Genomic DNA, 17,938 nt, shown 5'->3' on the forward strand with positions numbered 1-17,938 from the left:
TTTTTCGTAACCAATTGTGCCATTGTGATCAGTATCTTGGCAGACTGCATCAATTCATTTTTGGATAAGATTGCATAGCCAAATGCAGATAGCTAATTTGAAACACCCACTTCAAAAACTGGTAAATGTTTTTATTCATTCTATGAAACTACCAACCAGTTAACTTTATTTTAGGCTCAGATTCTGACCCCTTAGTTGGCTAAATTTATACTGCACTTTCCAAGTGCACAGACGCCTTTTTCAATGCATCCACCCAGTAATTATGCATGGAACCTTCATGGAAATATCGTTTTGCTGAAGTATACAAGTGATACAGGGGAAAGAGCATGAGATTTGTAGTCAGACGTGGGATGAGTTACTTCACAGCTCAGAGCCCTAGTTTTCTTATCTGAACAGATACGTGATAATATTTAGCCAGCAGATTATTGAAGTATCACGTGTAAGTACCTGAAAAAGTATGAAATGTAGCATGTCCTCAAATACAGGTTTCCACTTTCTCCCTTTTAAGATACATTTGTTATCTATTAGCTGTTGTAAAGTGTATTCAAATTCTACTTATTTGAGCAATAACCTAAAAGTCTGTTTTATATCTTTAAAAGGCATAGATTAGGAAATTGTTATATAGGAAATTTTATCTCCTAGCATAATACAACTCTTCATGCTGAACTCTAATACGCTTTCTTCCAAAGATTTGGGTCTTTAAACTATCTTTAGCCCTGTTATCAGTGTTTCAGATAGGGCCATTTGGATGCAAATTAGCCAGAAAATGAACTCCCGTAGAAGTATTCATTTAGAGACCAATATTGTAGTACTCTGATCAAAGAACTCCCTCACAAAATGGGATCACACAAAGGTCAGTTGTAATAAAACAAAAGCATAAATCAAAGTAGAATCTTCCCATAAATCAACAGCAATACACACAGTAATCACATCCATCAAGATTATTTATAAATATGTCGATAAATAGTGTAGCATCTCTTGGTTTCTCTTCATGTTTCCTAGTTTATACAATTTCAATACTTTATAATGCGACCTGTAATGTAAAAAGAATCCCACTGTTTAATAAATATCTATCCATTCACTTCCCTTAAGGACATTAAAGAGAACTTACCCTAGGATGTTACTTATGGTTGTTAGTCCTTTATTCTTTGGTGCGGGTGGTTCCCAAACTTTATCAGGCATCGGAGCGAGCCACCATGCGCTTGTTGAAACACAGATTGCTGGACTCCACTCTCAGAGCTTCTGATTCAGTAGGTCTGGGCTGGGGCCTGAGAATCTGCATTTCTAGCAAGTTCCCTGGAGGTGCAGAGGCTGCTCTAGCTCTGGCTGGGAGGGCAGGAAAGGGAGTGCGCATGCTCAGAGAGAAGAGAGAAGCCCGCCCCTTTTTTTCCTCCTCCTTCGCTCTGCTCTCTCCCGCCCCAGTCTTAGGATGGAGCTGTAGCCGAACCACCGTCCCGTGGACAGAAAAATAAATGTTTTGTGTTGTAAGCCTCTGAGATTTGGGGGTTGTTTGTTATCCCAGCAAAAGCTGACCAATGCGTATCAGTTCCCTGTTGCATTGTTTAAATAGCAACATTTGGAAACGATCTAAGTATTCATTAAAAAGAATAAATAAATTGTAAAATATTCGGAGGGTGGAATAAAAGTTAAATGGAGTGAGCAACCGCCATCGATGTGAATATATAAATCTTCAAAACAAGGTTGAAAAAAAACCTCGCTGCAAAAGACTATGTGCAGCATAATAAAATTTATAGAAATTTCAGAAAACACCAAATACTGTTCTATATTCCTTACGGATATATATGTAGTGAAACTATTAAAATGTGACTAGAATAATAAATTCTAAACTCAGTAAAGTGTTACATCTCACACAAGAGTGAAGAGAATGAGATTGATGAGTAGAGAATAGAAAGCTTCTGTATCTAAAAGTTCCGTTTCTTAAAAAGAAAAATAGGACTAGATGTCAAGATGTGACAAAGGTAGACGATGGGTACAAAGCTAGTGGACGTGCTCTTCTACCTGTGTTCCTTCACGGTCCGAGTTGTTCTAGCACGATAAACATACCTGTTAAAGAAAAGAGCCTCCCTTAATACTGTTTCATTGACGACTCATTATGTCCAGGAGCTTTTGGCGTGTGGCAGGTGAGTGAGGCTGGGATTTTGAGATTCTCAGATTTTAATAAAACCAAAACAATAGAAATAAGCGGTACAAACACCTTGTGGATTGGCCTTGTGTGTTAAACATGGACAGATATCAAGCCGTGTGGCGTTAATGGTGTGCAATACCAGTTATTTTCTGTTTCTAGAGTGCTGTTTCACTTCCTTGGCTGGACAATTTGATTTGATTTGAATTCAGTAGAAAAGCTTGGATAGGCTTTGAGAGATTACACGTGAACCCCGATTTCCCCTCCTTTTGTTTTAAGCGAAGACAAGAAAAGAGAATAACTGGGGTGGGTGTGATTCTGTCCAAACTTCACCCACTCCTACCCTTCCCTTCAGGAGGAAGGCAAGGGTATAGTGTTGCCTTCAATATATAGCTCATCAGAATAATCTGGAGAGCTTTGGGGAAGCATAGTTTTCCAGGCCCCACCTCAGATCCTACCAAACCTGCATTTTTCCAGGTGGAAGGCAGAAGATCTTTATTTTTATTCCTTTACTTTTTAAACTTTTTTACAATTATTATTATATTCAAGGGCCACAATCCCCCAAATCTCTACCACCTGAGCGTTTCTCTTCTGGATTTGCTCCTCACTGCTAGATATTGTCCATTTTATCTATTGTATAAAGCAGGAAGCAGGCGCTAAAGACAAAGCAAACCAAGAAATACAAAAAGTGATCACATTATATAAAAATTGATTTGCACAAGTATTAAAAACTTCTATGGGTCTGTCAGGAGAGCAAGCCGGTTACAGAATGAACCCTACTGAGCCCTCGATTTTGAGTTTTGTTTACAAGTTGGCATTTGTAAAAGATTTCCTTGTAGCTGTGCTAAGAGTATTTTGTGTTCCCTGGCTGTATATGCCTTTTATCCAAAGTACGTACCATGACTCCTATTCAAGGTGCAGGATATGGAACTGCAAGGTACACGGTATGGAGAACATTGTTTTGGCAGCTGGGATCTTGCCAACTGAAATTGTTGTAATGATAACCTCTTACAGGTTTTCTTTCAAAGACCTCTGTGTGTTCTTAGTTGACAGTGTTTTGCTAGCATTTATTAAAATATTAATATATTTTTATCACTAAAACTTACACGCTAACTAACTCTTCACTGATGTGTGTGTGTGTGTGTGTGTGTGTGTGTGTGTGTTACAACCCCGGGAAGCAAGAAGAAAAATCAAACAGAAAAGAAGGAGAAAAGGAGCGAAGCAAATCCAAGATAGCGGATCACCAGTTAGCTGCAGTTCTATGCCACAAGGGACATCTTCTGAGAGGCCATATGGAACTACTGCGTGTTGGAACAACGTCAATGGGAAGGAAGGGTAAAGAACTTGCCAACTCCTTCCCTTCTCCCTTCTTGCATTGGTCAGAGTTGGCCTGAGTTCCTGGTTCTCTTACTGAGCCCTTCAGGCAGCCTGGGAGACAGAGCCACGGTAGGGAAGTTATGGCACCACCAACTACAGCCTGCAGCCTTGAGCAGGTGCACTTTGGTGATGACGTAAAAAGCGCAGGGGGGGGGGGGGCAGAGGCACGCAGCCCGAGGCGTACGATGAAGGGCTATGGGGCTGTGCCATGGGTGACTCGGAACACTGGGAGCAGCGGAGGCAGTGCGCCCACAGAGGGAGTTAGGACGTAGCCTGTCCTAACAGGAGCCTCTCCGTGCCTGGATGCCAGCCTGGCCTGTTGGAGGTTCTTCAGTAGCACCAAGCCAAAAATCCAAGGCCAAGCACGTCCCGGGAGGCATATGAACCGGGTCTGCTACGCCAGGTCTACAGGGCAGGCAGTCAAGAACACGATTCTGGCGCATCTTGTGTCAGAAGGTAAGGAAGCTGCCAACCTTGGGTCTTGTCAAAAGGACACAAGTGCCAGCTTGAGAACGCCTGCTGGCCGAAGACATGGTCATTTCAGCAGCAAAAAGGACCAGGGCAATGGATTGCGACACATCGAATATATAATACAAAAATGCCCAAGTTAATAGGGATACTCCAAAAAATTAGTTGCGCTCACCGGAGGCAGGGATGGGGGTGGCGGAATTGGGTGAAGGTGGTCAAAAGGTCCAGCGTCAGCTCTGAGATAAAGAAGTACCGGGGATAGAAGGTACAACATGATGACCACAGTTAACGCCGCTAGGTGGTACACTTGAAGGCTGCTGAGCGGGTAGACCCTCTAAGTTCTCATCACAAGGAAAAAAAATGTACGAATATACGAGGTAATGAGTTTCTACGAAACGTACCGTGGCGATCATTTTGCGATATCCGCATGTCACTTCAGATGTGTTCAGAGTGGTATGTCAGTTCTATCTCAGCGGAACTGACAACGAATGAGTAAATTAATTAATTAATCCACAACTAAATAAGATGCAGAAGGAGCAATAGAATTTGAGAATGTTCATCTTGCACCTTTTCGTTGAATAATGGATCTAGGCGGTAATAAACCAAGGCTAGAGAAAACGAAAGTGGGCAAGGGAGACAGTACCTCTTTAAAGAGGTTTGGAAAACAGGTCAGCCAAATACATTTTTGGGATCTTGTTTGGATTTTGATTCAAACAAACCAGCCTAAAAACACATCTGAAAGAAAACCTGGGAAAACTGAACACACGCTGGGTGTTAGATGATAGTATGGATTCACCACTAACTTGTCGAGTATGAGCATGACGTTGTGATTACGGTTGTCGTAGTTTTTTTAAGTCCTTTCCTGTTCGCTATATATACTGTCTCCGTGCATGAGATGATGTGGTGAGTGCAGTTGGCTTTTAAGAAATCCAGAAGAGGGCAAAAAATTGGGTAAGAATAGATGAGAAAATATGGACAGAGGGTGGCTGGTTTGTTGGGGCAAGGTGGGAATACGTGGCATTCATTATACCGTGATGTCGACTTTTGGGTTTGTTTGACAATGTCTATAATAAAAGGCTAAAAAATTAAAATACATGAACAAGTTCTTTTTAAACAAACATACAAGCTCCCCAGGCGGTTCCGATGAGTCGGCCAGCTTTGGGAATCATTCAGGTAGAGAGGACCTTGGAAGAAAGGAGAGGCAAGGGTAGAGAAGCTGAGACAGCTTCCGCCTCCCTGCCACCCCCAACCCCAGCCCCACGGCTTCCTGTGACAGCTCTCCCAGAGCGGGTCAGCAGGTTATTCTCCAGGACTCACCATCTCAGTGATGGGAAGACAATGCGGAAGAACTCAGGATGCCTGATGTGATAGCTGGCAGTTCTATTAAAATTTCTTCTCCGATAGAAGAAAAAGATTAATGAGTGTTCATATTTAGCTCCTATTTCCATGAGAAAGCCTGTAGAAAAAGCATTTGGAAAAGCATCTATGGGAACTAATCTGGAAAATAAATCAAATTAGTCACTGTTGAGGCTTGCATTACAATCCAAACTAGGATACATTTTGTTGTTGCTGTTGTTGTTGAGTGGCTAGCTGGAGGGAAGAACTTTATGGGGGGTTTTCTGACACAACACTTACTATTAATTATTTCAGAGTTAGTTTAGCTCAGAGTGTAGTGTAATTCTATGGAAATAGCACTGGACTGGGTGTCTTGAGATCCAGGTTTGATTCTGGATCGTCCCCTGACAAGCTGTGTGACTTTCTTCACTTTACCCTCTCTGAGGCTTAATTTTCTCATTTCTCAACCAAAGAAGTCTGGGGTCCTTCCCGCTTTCAGATTCAATTTGTGAATACAAATGCACTCATTCCTTTGCATGCACTGTTTCATTTACTCCTAACAACTAACTTATGCCACAGGGTAGTTTTATTATTTGCACCAGACAGATGAAGAAACAGAATTAAAGGGAATAAAAATCTGACGAAGCAGATTCTCAATAGGTGTTGAACAATGAAAGTTTAGGTGAGCTCCAATTTTCATTCTCATAGAAATATCCAGTCATTGACTGTGTGTGGGTGGTAGTGTTCATTTTTAGTAGTTGAGACTCAAAGGATTTAGACATTTGAAGTCTTTTGAAGCTCGGAAACGTTAGAGAAATTGGATTTCTCTAACCATTATGAAAATTTTGCATCTCAATAGAAACCATTTGTAAGGTCCAACAAGAGCATTTCTACAAAATAGATTCTTTTCCACCTGGATTTGTGTGGGGGGTATGTGCGTGCATGTGGGTAAATTTCTTAAAATTTCAAGGGAATTAAGTGAATCAATAGTATGCATTAACTCTAAGGTGTCTTATAAAATAAGTGAAAGTTCTCTAAATTTAAAAGGATGAAATTCTGGGGCACCGGGGTGGCTCAGACGGTTGAGTGCCTGACTCAGTTCACGTCATGATCCCAGCATCGTGGAATTGAGCCCACTCATGCTGCACGTAGAACCCGCCTGGGATTCTCTTTTTTCTCTCCCTCTGACCCTCTCTCCCGCTTGCCCGCTCTCTCTCTCTCAAATAAAAAAAAATTTTTTTTAATTAAAAAAAGGTGAAATTCATTTATTTAACAAGTATTTAGTAAGCATTTACTACAGACTCCTTTGTTCGAAGTGCATCTGAACCTTTAGTGTGGTTCAGGAACTGCCTGGACAGGAGTGGGATCAGCTCTTATCCAGGCACCTTGGGATAGAGCCTGGTGTTACCTGCCTGATTTCCAGGGCCGTTGTCCTTTAGGCCACCCACAATGCATTGCGGCCCTGTGATCAACATCCCGACATCCACGAGAAAGTTCAAAACGCCAAACCACTTGTGGTAGTCAACAGAGCCTTGCATATAATACAGGACTTAGTGAGTGAACACGGAATTAAAGCTAACATGAAGATTGGCTTCTCGAGGAAAAAGGCTGCAAAATCCAAGGCCATTTCAGCGGGGGGGTGGGGGGGTGGGGGGTGGGGGGAGGTGGGATTTCAGATGGCCATAAATCGTGTTATCGTAAGGGTTTCTCTTGTGCCAAACCAAACTTGCACTGTTGGAAAGATTTGATTTCCTCAATGACATTCAGAGTAAAGATATCTGTTTTTCACTTCTTCTTCTTTTTTTTTTTTTTTTGGTTTTTGCTAACGTTGACAGGTGAGCATTGACTGTTACTTTGAAAAAAAATTGTAAGTGACCAGCTGAAGGAACCGATTACCAGAGATGATTACTCTCAAGGCAGCTGTCACACAGCAGCCACAGTAGCCCCAAGTGCGCACGGAGCACCTGTCACGGGGGCTCCTCTCAGGGACCTGAAGAGTAAAAGAAACACAGAGAGTCTCTGACCTTGAGGAAGTCCCCACCTCACCCACATCCAGTGCCATGTGGATGAGCCCCAACGAAAAGAGGCTGTTTAAAACTTTTTGATGCTTTAAAAAAAAAAAAAAAGTATTCATTTTGAGAGAGAGAGAGGGAGAGAATCCCAAGCAGGCTCTACACTGTCAGCACAGAGCCTGATGTGGGGCTCAAACCCAGGAACTGCGAGATCCTGACCTGAGTCGAAATCAAGAGTCGGACACTTAACCAACTGAGCCACCCAGATGCCCCTTTTACCTTACATTTTTTAAAAACACTTTGGTTGTTATTTCATTTGATTTTTAAACACATTTTTTAATGTTTTATTTATTTTTGAGAGAAAGAGACAGAGTACGAGCAGAGGAGAGGCAGAGAGAGCGAGACACAGAATCTGAAGCAGGTTCCAGGCTCTGGGCTGTCCACACAGAGCCCAAAGCGGGGCTCGAACCCACAAGCTATGAGATCATGACGTGAGCCAAAGTCAAGAGTTGGACACTTAACCGAGTGAGCCAGCCAGGTGCTCCTCATATCATTTTTAATGTCAATTCTTGAATGACACTTTCAGGCAAGCATTGGCTGAAATCTAACCTGGAAGATGGTCAGACCTCATTTTTTGGTGATGGTGTCTTCCTGCTGAAAATAACGTAACAAAAGGAGTACATTCTGAAGGCGGCCCTCACTTCTCCGTTATGTGAACCGTGTATAGTTACAACGCTGACGTTGGCTACAAAAATCCGATATTCTTTGGGGGCAACTTCTTTGATGCTAATGCCACCCATGTAGCTCTGTAGGCTCTGGTGAGATGGAGGGGAACTTTGAGGGCTGTTAAATTGACAGGCATGTTACTCTGTCTTAAGTTGTATGACCATGGAAATTGTAAGCCTTTACAAAACCGTTTTTCTAATTTACAGTGCATTTTAATAAGCATAATTCGGTTATGAATTCCCAGTAGCACAGAACAGAAAGCAACACTGTAGGTGGCTGATTAATAATTTATGTTTATCTTTAGCAACTAACCATGTCAATATGTGAAGATGTTTTGAAAGAAACAACAGACTTCCTTTGCTATGTAACTTCTTTGGGATATTTCATTTTTTAAGTGTTTATATCAAAATGTATTTAAAAATGCACTGCTTATCCAAATAGTATTTGTAACTCACATTTAATGCAATTTATATAAATGTTGAAGGGTGGAATATTATTGGCTCAACAACTGTTGAAGGAAATTTCTTTCCTGTTATCACCTGCTATGTTAAAAATATCCTTTTTTTTTTTTTTTTAACATTGTTCACATCTCTAGTCTTTAATATACTTTGGGATAAACCAAAGAGACCCAGGTCATTTCCTCTTAAACTTCTCAAAGTTTTTCCAGACTGTCCTCTGTGTTAGCAATAATTGTATTATTATTTTTGTCTTGTGCCATTACATACCGCTAATTTATGTTTTCTCAGCTCCTCATAAATTGCTTGGTGCATCAAATCTTTATTTCTCTGGTGATATATAGTATTTGGTAGAAGGTTGGATCTTTCTTAAAGGAAGTAATTTCAGTCAATATCATCATTGAGATGAATTAGTAAACTTATTGATGAGTATTTTATAAATATTTATAAAATATTCCAAATATTTAACAACTGATAAGGCGAGGACATGGACCAATCAGAAGAGACCCGAGCCATAAGCTGAACAAAGTCCTGCAGGCTCCTTTAAGGGCAGATGTCAACCCTTCAGTTGCTGGATCCTGAGAAGGTAGGAGGAGAGGAGAGCCAAGGGAGAGGCAGAGGAAGGATGGAAAGCCTTCAGGGAGCTCATAACAGTGACTACACGCCAGGGGTCTCAACTCTTGACATTTTGCAACCACTAATTCTTTGTCGTTGGGAGCCGTGCTATGCATTGTGGAAGGTGTAACTGCATCTCTGGTTCTATGCCCTAGGTCCCCTTATGACTTCCCCCTCAGTTGTGACAACTGGAAATATCTCCAGATATTGTCAAATGTCTCCCGCGAGGAAAATCACCCTAGCTGAAAACTGCTGCTATATCCTGTCTGCTACAGAGATATTTCAATATTTTTATAACCATTGCATTCATACCATCACCCAGTGTCTTGAACTGTTACCTTCCTTGTAGTGCTTAATAAAGATTTATTCAAGAAAGGATTTGTTCAAGTAATCAACACTAGGAGTAACCTCTTAGGAAAGGGTAACTTACTACTTTGTAAAAAACTTTTAAAGTTTATTTATTTTTGAGAGAGACAGAGACAGCATGAGCAGGGGAGGAGCAGAGAGAGAGGGAGAGAGGGAGAGAGAATCTCAAGCAGGTTCTGCATTGCCAGCAAAGAGCCCAATGTGGGGCTTGAACTCACTAAACTGTGAGATCATGACGTGAGCCGAAATCAAGAACCAGATGCTCAACTGACTGAGCCACCCAGGCACCCCAGGGTGACTTATAAGTTGTCTATTGTACTTTGAGTGCAGGTATGTTTTGATGTACAACTAAACAGGTGTTTAGTGAGACCCTTCAACATGTTGACCACAATATTTGACCCTGTGGAGGCTTCTGGAACATGAGCCCAGGGCTTGCTGTCTGTAATTCTTCTCACTCTACACTCTGGATCATTTCCCCCACTGTCAAGGTTTTCACTTACGTGCAGATAGACTCTACCCCTGCATTTCTATCCCTCTCCCTCTTTTTTTTTTTTTTTTTTTAATTTTATTTATTTGTTTTGAGAGAGAGTGAGAGAGCCGGGGAGGGGCAGAGAGAAAGGGAGAGAGAATTCCAAGCGGGGCTCAAGCCTATGAACTGTGAGATCTTGACCTGAGCCAAAACTAAGACCCAGATGCTGAACCAACTGAGCCACCCAGGTGCCCCCTCACCTCTTTTTGAACTTAAGCTGCATTTTTTCTGGCCTTGTGTATATTACACCTTAAATATGAAATCTAGAGAAGTGAACTCAGTTTTGCCTCACCTCCCTGAATCAAGACGAACTCCATGTCCTGCTTTGTCTAAAGGAATTAGATCATGATCACCCCACTCACGGTGGTAATCTAGAGATAACACTTTCCCTTGCAACTTTTACATGCAAACAATAATCACTAAGTCCATTCAGCCACCAAATGGTCTGGACTCCATTCCTTTCACTTTCTTTTCTGCCCACTTGGATTAATTCTCATCTCCTGACTGGTCTTCCAGACTCGGGCGTGTCCTCTCTCAAATCCAAACTTCATACTCTGCTCCTGGTATCATCTCTCAAAATGGCAATGTGATGCCATATTAAAATGCTTTTGTTTTCTAAAAGATTAAATCTAAGCTCTCTAGCACAGCTTTCTAGACCTGGCCTCCGCTGGGTCTTGGAGCCTCCAACTTGGCCTTTCCTGCTCTAGCAATGCTGAATAACTGTCAATTGGCCCTTACACTAGGACCAACTTCTTCCTTTGATCTGGAATGCCCTCTTGACCCTTTGTCACCACACCCACTCCAAATTTTAGTTCAGGTGATACTTCTTCTGGGAAGTCTTTCTTGAATTGTTTATCCTGGGCTCAATGGCTCTTTCATTTATGGTAACCTGGGCCCTCCTAAATTGTAGCATTGTCACCCTAGGTTGAAAAGATCTGTTTAACGATTAATTGGTTTATCACTGGGGCTGAGACTATGTCTTATGCATCTTTGATTTCTTAGTTGCTGGTATAGGGGTTTAATAAATGCTTCTGGTAGGGGTGTCTGTGTGGCTCAGTCCAGTAAGCGTCCCACTTCGGTTCAGGCTGTGATCCCATGGTTCATGAGTTCAAGCCCTCCATCGGGCTCTCTGCTGTCAGCACAGAACCCATTTCAGATCCTCTGTCCCCCCCCCTCCCTCTGCCCTCCCCCCTAGTTCTCTCTCTCTCTCAAAATAAATAAATAAACTTAAAAAATGCTTCTGGTATGATCTGAATTCTGGAAGAAAGAAAAAAGCTAGATATATGGAAAAAAAGGCTGGAAGGATACCCATGTAACATAGCTAGATTCTATGCTTTTGACATTTTATTGGAACTTTCTCCCACCTTGGTCACAAGAAGTTATCAGTGTGAGGCTTATCCACCTTACTACATGACATATGGAAAACACAGTTGCAACCCTGAGGGAAGGCTGGAAAGAGATGAAGAGGGGAGAAAGAGAAGAAGGAAACAGAAATAACAAAAGCATAACTTTGCTAATTGTATCACATTAAATCCTGTTCTCCCAACCTATAACCCTACTTCTACTGAGAAAAATGAAACAATTTTAAAACAGAGTGAAAGCCCAATTACAACAGCGCTGCTTGCTTCCTTTGTAAATTGTGAACAATGCCCACCCCTCCTTCCTCACCATCCTGCACCCACCCCACCCCCAGAAATAAACCTTACTGCAATACAAATTAAGTTTTGTGATTTTTTTTTATTCCTGCTGTTTTCAAGGACTCTAGCTCAATTGAGGACATAAGGCTAGCAGATGGCATAGTTTTAAAGAAGTTATAATATTTGGGTTGAAATTCCCTACTCTGTTAATTATGGCCCTGAAGACTTCTTGTCACAAAAGCAAAATTGTACAACCCCTTGACATTAAGAATGTTGATACTCAGGCCCTAATGCAGCTGCCTGTGCATGAGGCCAACAGATGGGCACAGTGTTTTTAAAAGCAGTAAAAGCCTGCATTGCTGCGGTTTAAATTCTCTAACCCGGTCACCAAGGCTCTGCAAGCTCGCTGCTTGAAAAGGAGGGCTGGGTGCTGCTTCCTCATCTGAAGAACCTGCTGGCTCTTCGGTACCCTCACTCTCCCAGCCCAGCCTCCTAGAGCCACTGGGAGAAGGATGCTAGAAGACATGACCAACCCAATGAGTGTGTCACAGAAGATACTCCTGTGGTCGGCTCGTCGTCATGAGCCTGGCCCTCACCTGGTTCTGTTCTAGAGGAACACTTCAGAATAGGGCTAAAGGATAAAGGCGACAAGATGGAAAACCAAAAGAATTATGCTATTTGCATATTGTTTCTAGAACATGGCATTACATTTGCAAATCGACGAGGATCTATGTATAGTCTGTCAACAAACAAGGGAAACGTTACAGACCTTTTTTATCTACAACAGCCTCTTTAAAAGAAACATTCCCATGCAATCCGTGTGCACGTTTCCTAAGCTTGATAAATATCGTAAAATGTGGGGTGATGAACATAGAAATGGAATGTCTGTGAATGGAAGCTGAATTTAATCACCAGAGAAGCCAAATTTGAGCAACACGGCATGGTGGGAAAAGCCTAACTTTTCCACCAGTCCGGCCTAACCAAGCTCAGATCTTGTTTCTGGCACTTATGGGCTGTGTGACTTTAAGGAAATCACTCCATCCACTGGCCCCCAGTTTATTCAAATGTAAAACTGGAGACATAATAACCTCTTGACAGATCTTGGTGAGTTCTGGTGAAACTTGGTGCAAGTCTGAGTTTAAGGTATCACTGCTCATTAAGTGATACTTCTTCCTAATGGAGATTCAGTTTGTTTGCCAAAGGCTCACCCCTTGTCTTTCAAAGGCCCTGTCCATGGCCCTGAGGCCTGACCTGGACTTTTGCTTCAGTCTTCTCTCCTGTGATCTTGGCCCAGACATGTGGTCATTTTCCTGTTCTGCTTCACCTCCAGGTCTGTAGGCTGGGGTATGGTCTTCTGTACTATACAGGTGCTTTAGAGGGACCATTCATTTTATTTTCTGTTGTGAAGGAAGTGACAACTAAGGTTCGGATGTTGCTTATTGATAAGAAGATAAGTTTCGTTGCCCAACACACCGACATTAAATTGTTATCGGAGGAAACAATAGGTGTTGGTGAGGATGTGGAGAAAAAGGAACCCTCGTGCATTTTGGGGATGCAAGCTGGTGCGGCCACTGTGGAAGACGGAATGGAGGTTCCTCCAAAAATTAAAAATAGAACTACCCTACAATCCAGGAATTGCATTACTGGCATTACTGGATATTTACCCAAAGGAAATAACACAAATTCGAAGGGACATATGCGTGCCTATGTTTATGGCAACATTATTTATAGTGGCCAAATTATGGAAGCAGCCGAAGTGTCCATTGATGGATGAGTGAATAAAGAGAAAGTGGTATATATATATATATATATATATATATATATATATATATATACACAGTGAAATATTTAGCCATAAAAAAGAATGAAATCTTGCTATTTGCAACAATGTGGATGGAGCTAGAGAATATCATACTAAGCAAGATAAATCAGAGAAAAACAAATACTATATGATTTCATTCCTATGTGGAAATTAAGAAACAAAACAAGCAAAAAGGGAGTGTCAAACCAAAAAGCAGACTTTTTTTTTTTTAATTTTAGACAGAGCACATGTGCACGCACAGTGGTGGGGAGGGGTGAAGGGACAGAGAGAGAGAGAGAGAGAGAGAGAGAGAGAGAATCTTAAGCAGACTCCATGCTCAGTGTGGAGCTCAACTCAGGACTTGATCCCATGACCCTGGGATCATGATCTGAGCCGAAATCAAGAGTCAGACGTTTGACAACTGAGTCACCCAGGTGTCCCCAAAGAGCAGACTCTTAACTACAGGGAACAAACGGATGGTTACCAGAGGGGAGGTGGGGAGGGGGCATGGGTGAAATAGGTGATGGGGATTGGGGAGGGCACTTGTCGTAATGAGTACTGGGTGTTGTATGGAATTGTTGAATCACTATATTGTACACCTGACACACAGTATGTTAACTACACTGGAATTAAATTTTTTTAAAAAATGTGTAACTTTTATGGAGTGAAGAAACTAGCTATGAAGAAAGTCTGAAAACATCAAAAATCACAGATATTCTTGGGATCAGTATCAAAACATTAATTGAACATTGACTGGATATTAACTGGCACTCTAAAACATATTGACAGAAGAAACCCCTTGTGTCGTACATACTAATGCTGGACTGCCTGCCAAGTGGTTCCAACATTCGTGAGAGGCTGAATGCAGTTTGCTTTAGTTAATGAGGTGGAGTACGGCGTGGGGGGAGGGGGGAGAATTTAGGGAAATCCCGTGTTCTTGCTGATTCTGGAAGAACAAGCAGCAGCAAGCCCCACTTGTCTTTTCCAGCAGTAAGTTTATACTTGACTAGGGCAGAGAATCGCCTCAAAATAAATCAATTTCTATTAGTCACCCACTCAGGGGAGGCTGTGGGATTGGCTCAGGGGGTTGGCTTAAGGAAGGGGGTTCAGAAGCCTCATTTCTGTTGACCCTTGTGGACTGATTGCCAGCAAGATCTGCTCTCAGGACAGAATTGCCCTCTCCCTGCGGAACTGGTGGACCTCCTCCCTCTTTTACCCACTCTGTCCCTAGAGGATGGACAAGCAGATAATTATTTACGCACAAACCTAACTTAATCCTGGTTTTATACCTTAAGCACCTTCTCGCTCCTATTCAGCCAACTCTCCTGTCCAGGTCTAATGTTTGGACCCCCTTGACGACTGAACACTTTCTTCGGGCCCCTTAGTCTTTATTATTATTATTTTTTGATCACCCACTACCCCTCCTCTGTTGCATTTTTCCCTCCTCAGTCATCTGTTAGCCCCAGTGTTCCTGTTCTTTCCACTGCTGGTTCCTAGAAACAATCTGAACCCAGCAGTGCATAATTTAATTTGAGTTTTAAAGTCAAAGGGCATCTGAGCACTTGAATATCATGCACGGGGCCTAACTGTGAAATGGAAGGTTCTCGCTTCAATTAATGGCATGTTAGGGATTAGCAAGCTGTATGGAAAGGTATTTCATATCAGGGTAGGAAAGCCTGGATGAGAAAATGGGGATCTCCTGAGCAATGAAGTGTCTGAACTCAGATTTAGTAAACATTGGAATACGTGGTTTGATGAACAAAATTATCTTGAGAAGACAGCAGAAACGAACTTAGAATTCACAAATGATTTGCTTGGAAATTTTAGAATGGTGAATGAACGGCACGTGATGGCGTTGCCCTATCAAAAATTGGAAATTTTCGATGGCGTTGCCCTATCGAAAAGATACCACCACAAATCATACGATTCCACCTTCCCCAAATTTACATCTGTTTTCTTTCTCCCCATCTTTCCTTCCCTACAACTTCCTCCACCAGCTTCCAGCCACACACTCATTGGGCACTTAAACACCACCAGCCCCTAAATATTCTTTCCTGGTTGTACAGAGAAAAGTTTGTTTTGAATTTGATGCAGTGACCTCTGTGTGTGCTACCTTTATTCAATCGCATACCGTGTGTTCTAAGAAAAAGCTTTCTTTGAGATCTCTCCGTGAAATCAATTGCAAAAATAATCAAGTGTTCCATTTAAGGGCCTTCCCCTTGGGTGTGCCCCTGCCATACAGGACCTGGCCAGTCTCAGCAGGTGCTTCCCTAATTGTCCTTTCGTGGGTTGAGGCAATCATGGAAGCAGCCACAATATCAACTGAATCGTAACCATCACTTGCCACGTGCTTCCCAGGCGCCAGGCATTGTTCTACGCACTTTGTGAATAAACTCATTTAATCGGCATGACGGCAGGACGTTTCATCGGCATGACAATCCTACAGGAAGGTACTAATCGTCTACTCCCAAGGGACAGGCAAGGGCCTGTGCCAGTCTTCCACTTGTCTAAGAAGGCACCAGGTTCCGTGTTGTGCCTTTGGCCCAGCTCAAGAACACTTCCCTGGCGAACAAGTGCCAACGTCGATCCCTACAGGGATCCCTACCAAAGTGTGACCCAGAGGCCTGAGGCCAAATGGATTTGCAGAAAAGTTAATTTAATCCTATTCCTGGGCACTGAACACATCTTTTTTTCTTATTAAGAACAGTGGATTAAAGGAACTAAACAAGGGAAGTTAAATCGGATCCAAAAGCCTCATAAAATAATTAAATACTGAACATGACCTATTGAAGGCCAAATGTGTCCATAATTAATACTAAATGAATGTCTGCAACACATTTCTAAAGTATGCTTTGTTTTACCAGCCACCGTAATTGGATGCAATTCAGCAATTCACTTAACTTTTTTCTGAAAGAATGGAATTCATGTGTTGAGGAATTGATGTGTGTTCTAATGATTGTTTTTGCTTAGTTTGTTGCTGATGAGAACCAAGTCACAGAACAAAATTTTTAGGAAAGAGCACGAACTGCAGATTTTATCATAAAAGGAACCAACTCAATTTCCCTACGCACGGGTACCCTGTCCTGCTGCTGTATAAACTCTGTGTTTTGACCTTGGAAAATGGGGCCTCCCCTTGCATAACGTTGCTCAGTAGGAGGATGTGGCCTTGGTTAGTGAGGATTTAAGGAACCGCATGCAGACCGACGCGGATGAATGAGCGGGTGCGGGTGGAATTTGGAATTACGGGTTGAAGCGAGCAAGGATTTGTTAAAGACTTTAAAGCTTTGAAGCTGAGGACTGGTCTTGCTCTCATCACGGCTAAAGAATGAAATTCTCCGAGCAAAAATATATTGAGTGATAAGATAATTTGGGTTGATCTTTCCCACCAGCCTCACCTTCTACCTTTGAAGTGTGTGAGGTACAAAAGCAAAGAGAAACCAGCCAATTGTGAATCACTACTTAATTATTCATGAGGTATATGGTATGTGTTAGAGAAAGGGATTGAAAATGTTTGATGTGTTCTGCCTGAGAGACAGATATTATCGTGGGGTATATTTATCTCGGGAAGAGAATATAAAACATGCAGCCGTTATATGTTATAGGGCAGGAAGAGCAAAGGATAGAAGTTTTGTCTCTTACAGACGGAGCAATGCTCTGGGACAGGCACTCGTACATCTACACCAAGCAGAGGGCTACCAAATGTTGTATGAAACCTGAAGACAATGGTGCATTCCTCACGTTTCTGATTCTTCCCCACTATCTGGAACATTTGCTAGGCTGCCGCTTCTACTTGCCGGTGAACTTGAAATTCTCGCTGTTCAAGTTTTGGCCAGGAATATGGCACAAAATACCAATCCTGATGGCACCCACTGATAGGGCTGCCTGGATTCTGACTATGACATCAGTGGTTGGGATCCCTGTACCCAGTGCCTCAGGGAGGGACCTCTCAGAGAGAGCTGGGCTCAGGTCCGAGAGGCCCAAGGGGCAGGGCATCTGGCCCCATACTGCCTCAGCATCACTGTGGGGTCGTGCTTTCACTCCAGGGGGCCTAGAGGGCAAACCATTGAATCAAAGATGATTATTTGTCAGCCTTAAGATATTTAAAAAAATTTTTTTTTAACGTTTATTCATTTTTGAGAGACAGAGTGTGAGGGGGGAGGGGCAGAGAGAGAGAGAGAGACAGACAGACAGACAGAATCTGAAGCAGGCTCCAGGCTCTGAGCTGTCAGCACAGAGCCCAATGCGGGGCTCGAACCCACGAATTGTAAGACCATGACCCGAAGTCGGACACTTAACTGTCAGCCTTAACATCTAATGGAATTTATCTTGCTTGGGATAGGTCTCTCCTGGTTTTGTTTCTCCCTTGAAGTGGGAATGTCTATCCTATGCTTACTCCATCACTGTGTTTTGGAGGCTCACAAACTCATCTGGTTTCACACGTTCACAGCTGGAGAGGAATTCTGCCTCTGGATCG

The 17,938-nt window shown here is 42.4% G+C and overlaps 1 long non-coding RNA gene across 2 annotated transcripts in view; it reads right to left on the reverse strand.

Moving 5' to 3' along the window:
- Positions 1-17,938, reverse strand: part of LOC131506428 (uncharacterized) — a 124,463-nt gene that overhangs the window by 2,346 nt on the left and 104,179 nt on the right. For both annotated transcript variants that reach the window (XR_009258929.1, XR_009258926.1), the window contains 2 exons: positions 2,020-2,064; positions 1,112-1,326 (listed from right to left, as the gene is read on the reverse strand). This is a non-coding gene — a long non-coding RNA (uncharacterized LOC131506428). The remainder of the gene's footprint in view (positions 1-1,111; positions 1,327-2,019; positions 2,065-17,938) is intronic.

This window comes from Neofelis nebulosa, chromosome 3 (assembly GCF_028018385.1).
Source record: "Neofelis nebulosa isolate mNeoNeb1 chromosome 3, mNeoNeb1.pri, whole genome shotgun sequence".
NCBI lineage: Eukaryota > Metazoa > Chordata > Mammalia > Carnivora > Felidae > Neofelis > Neofelis nebulosa.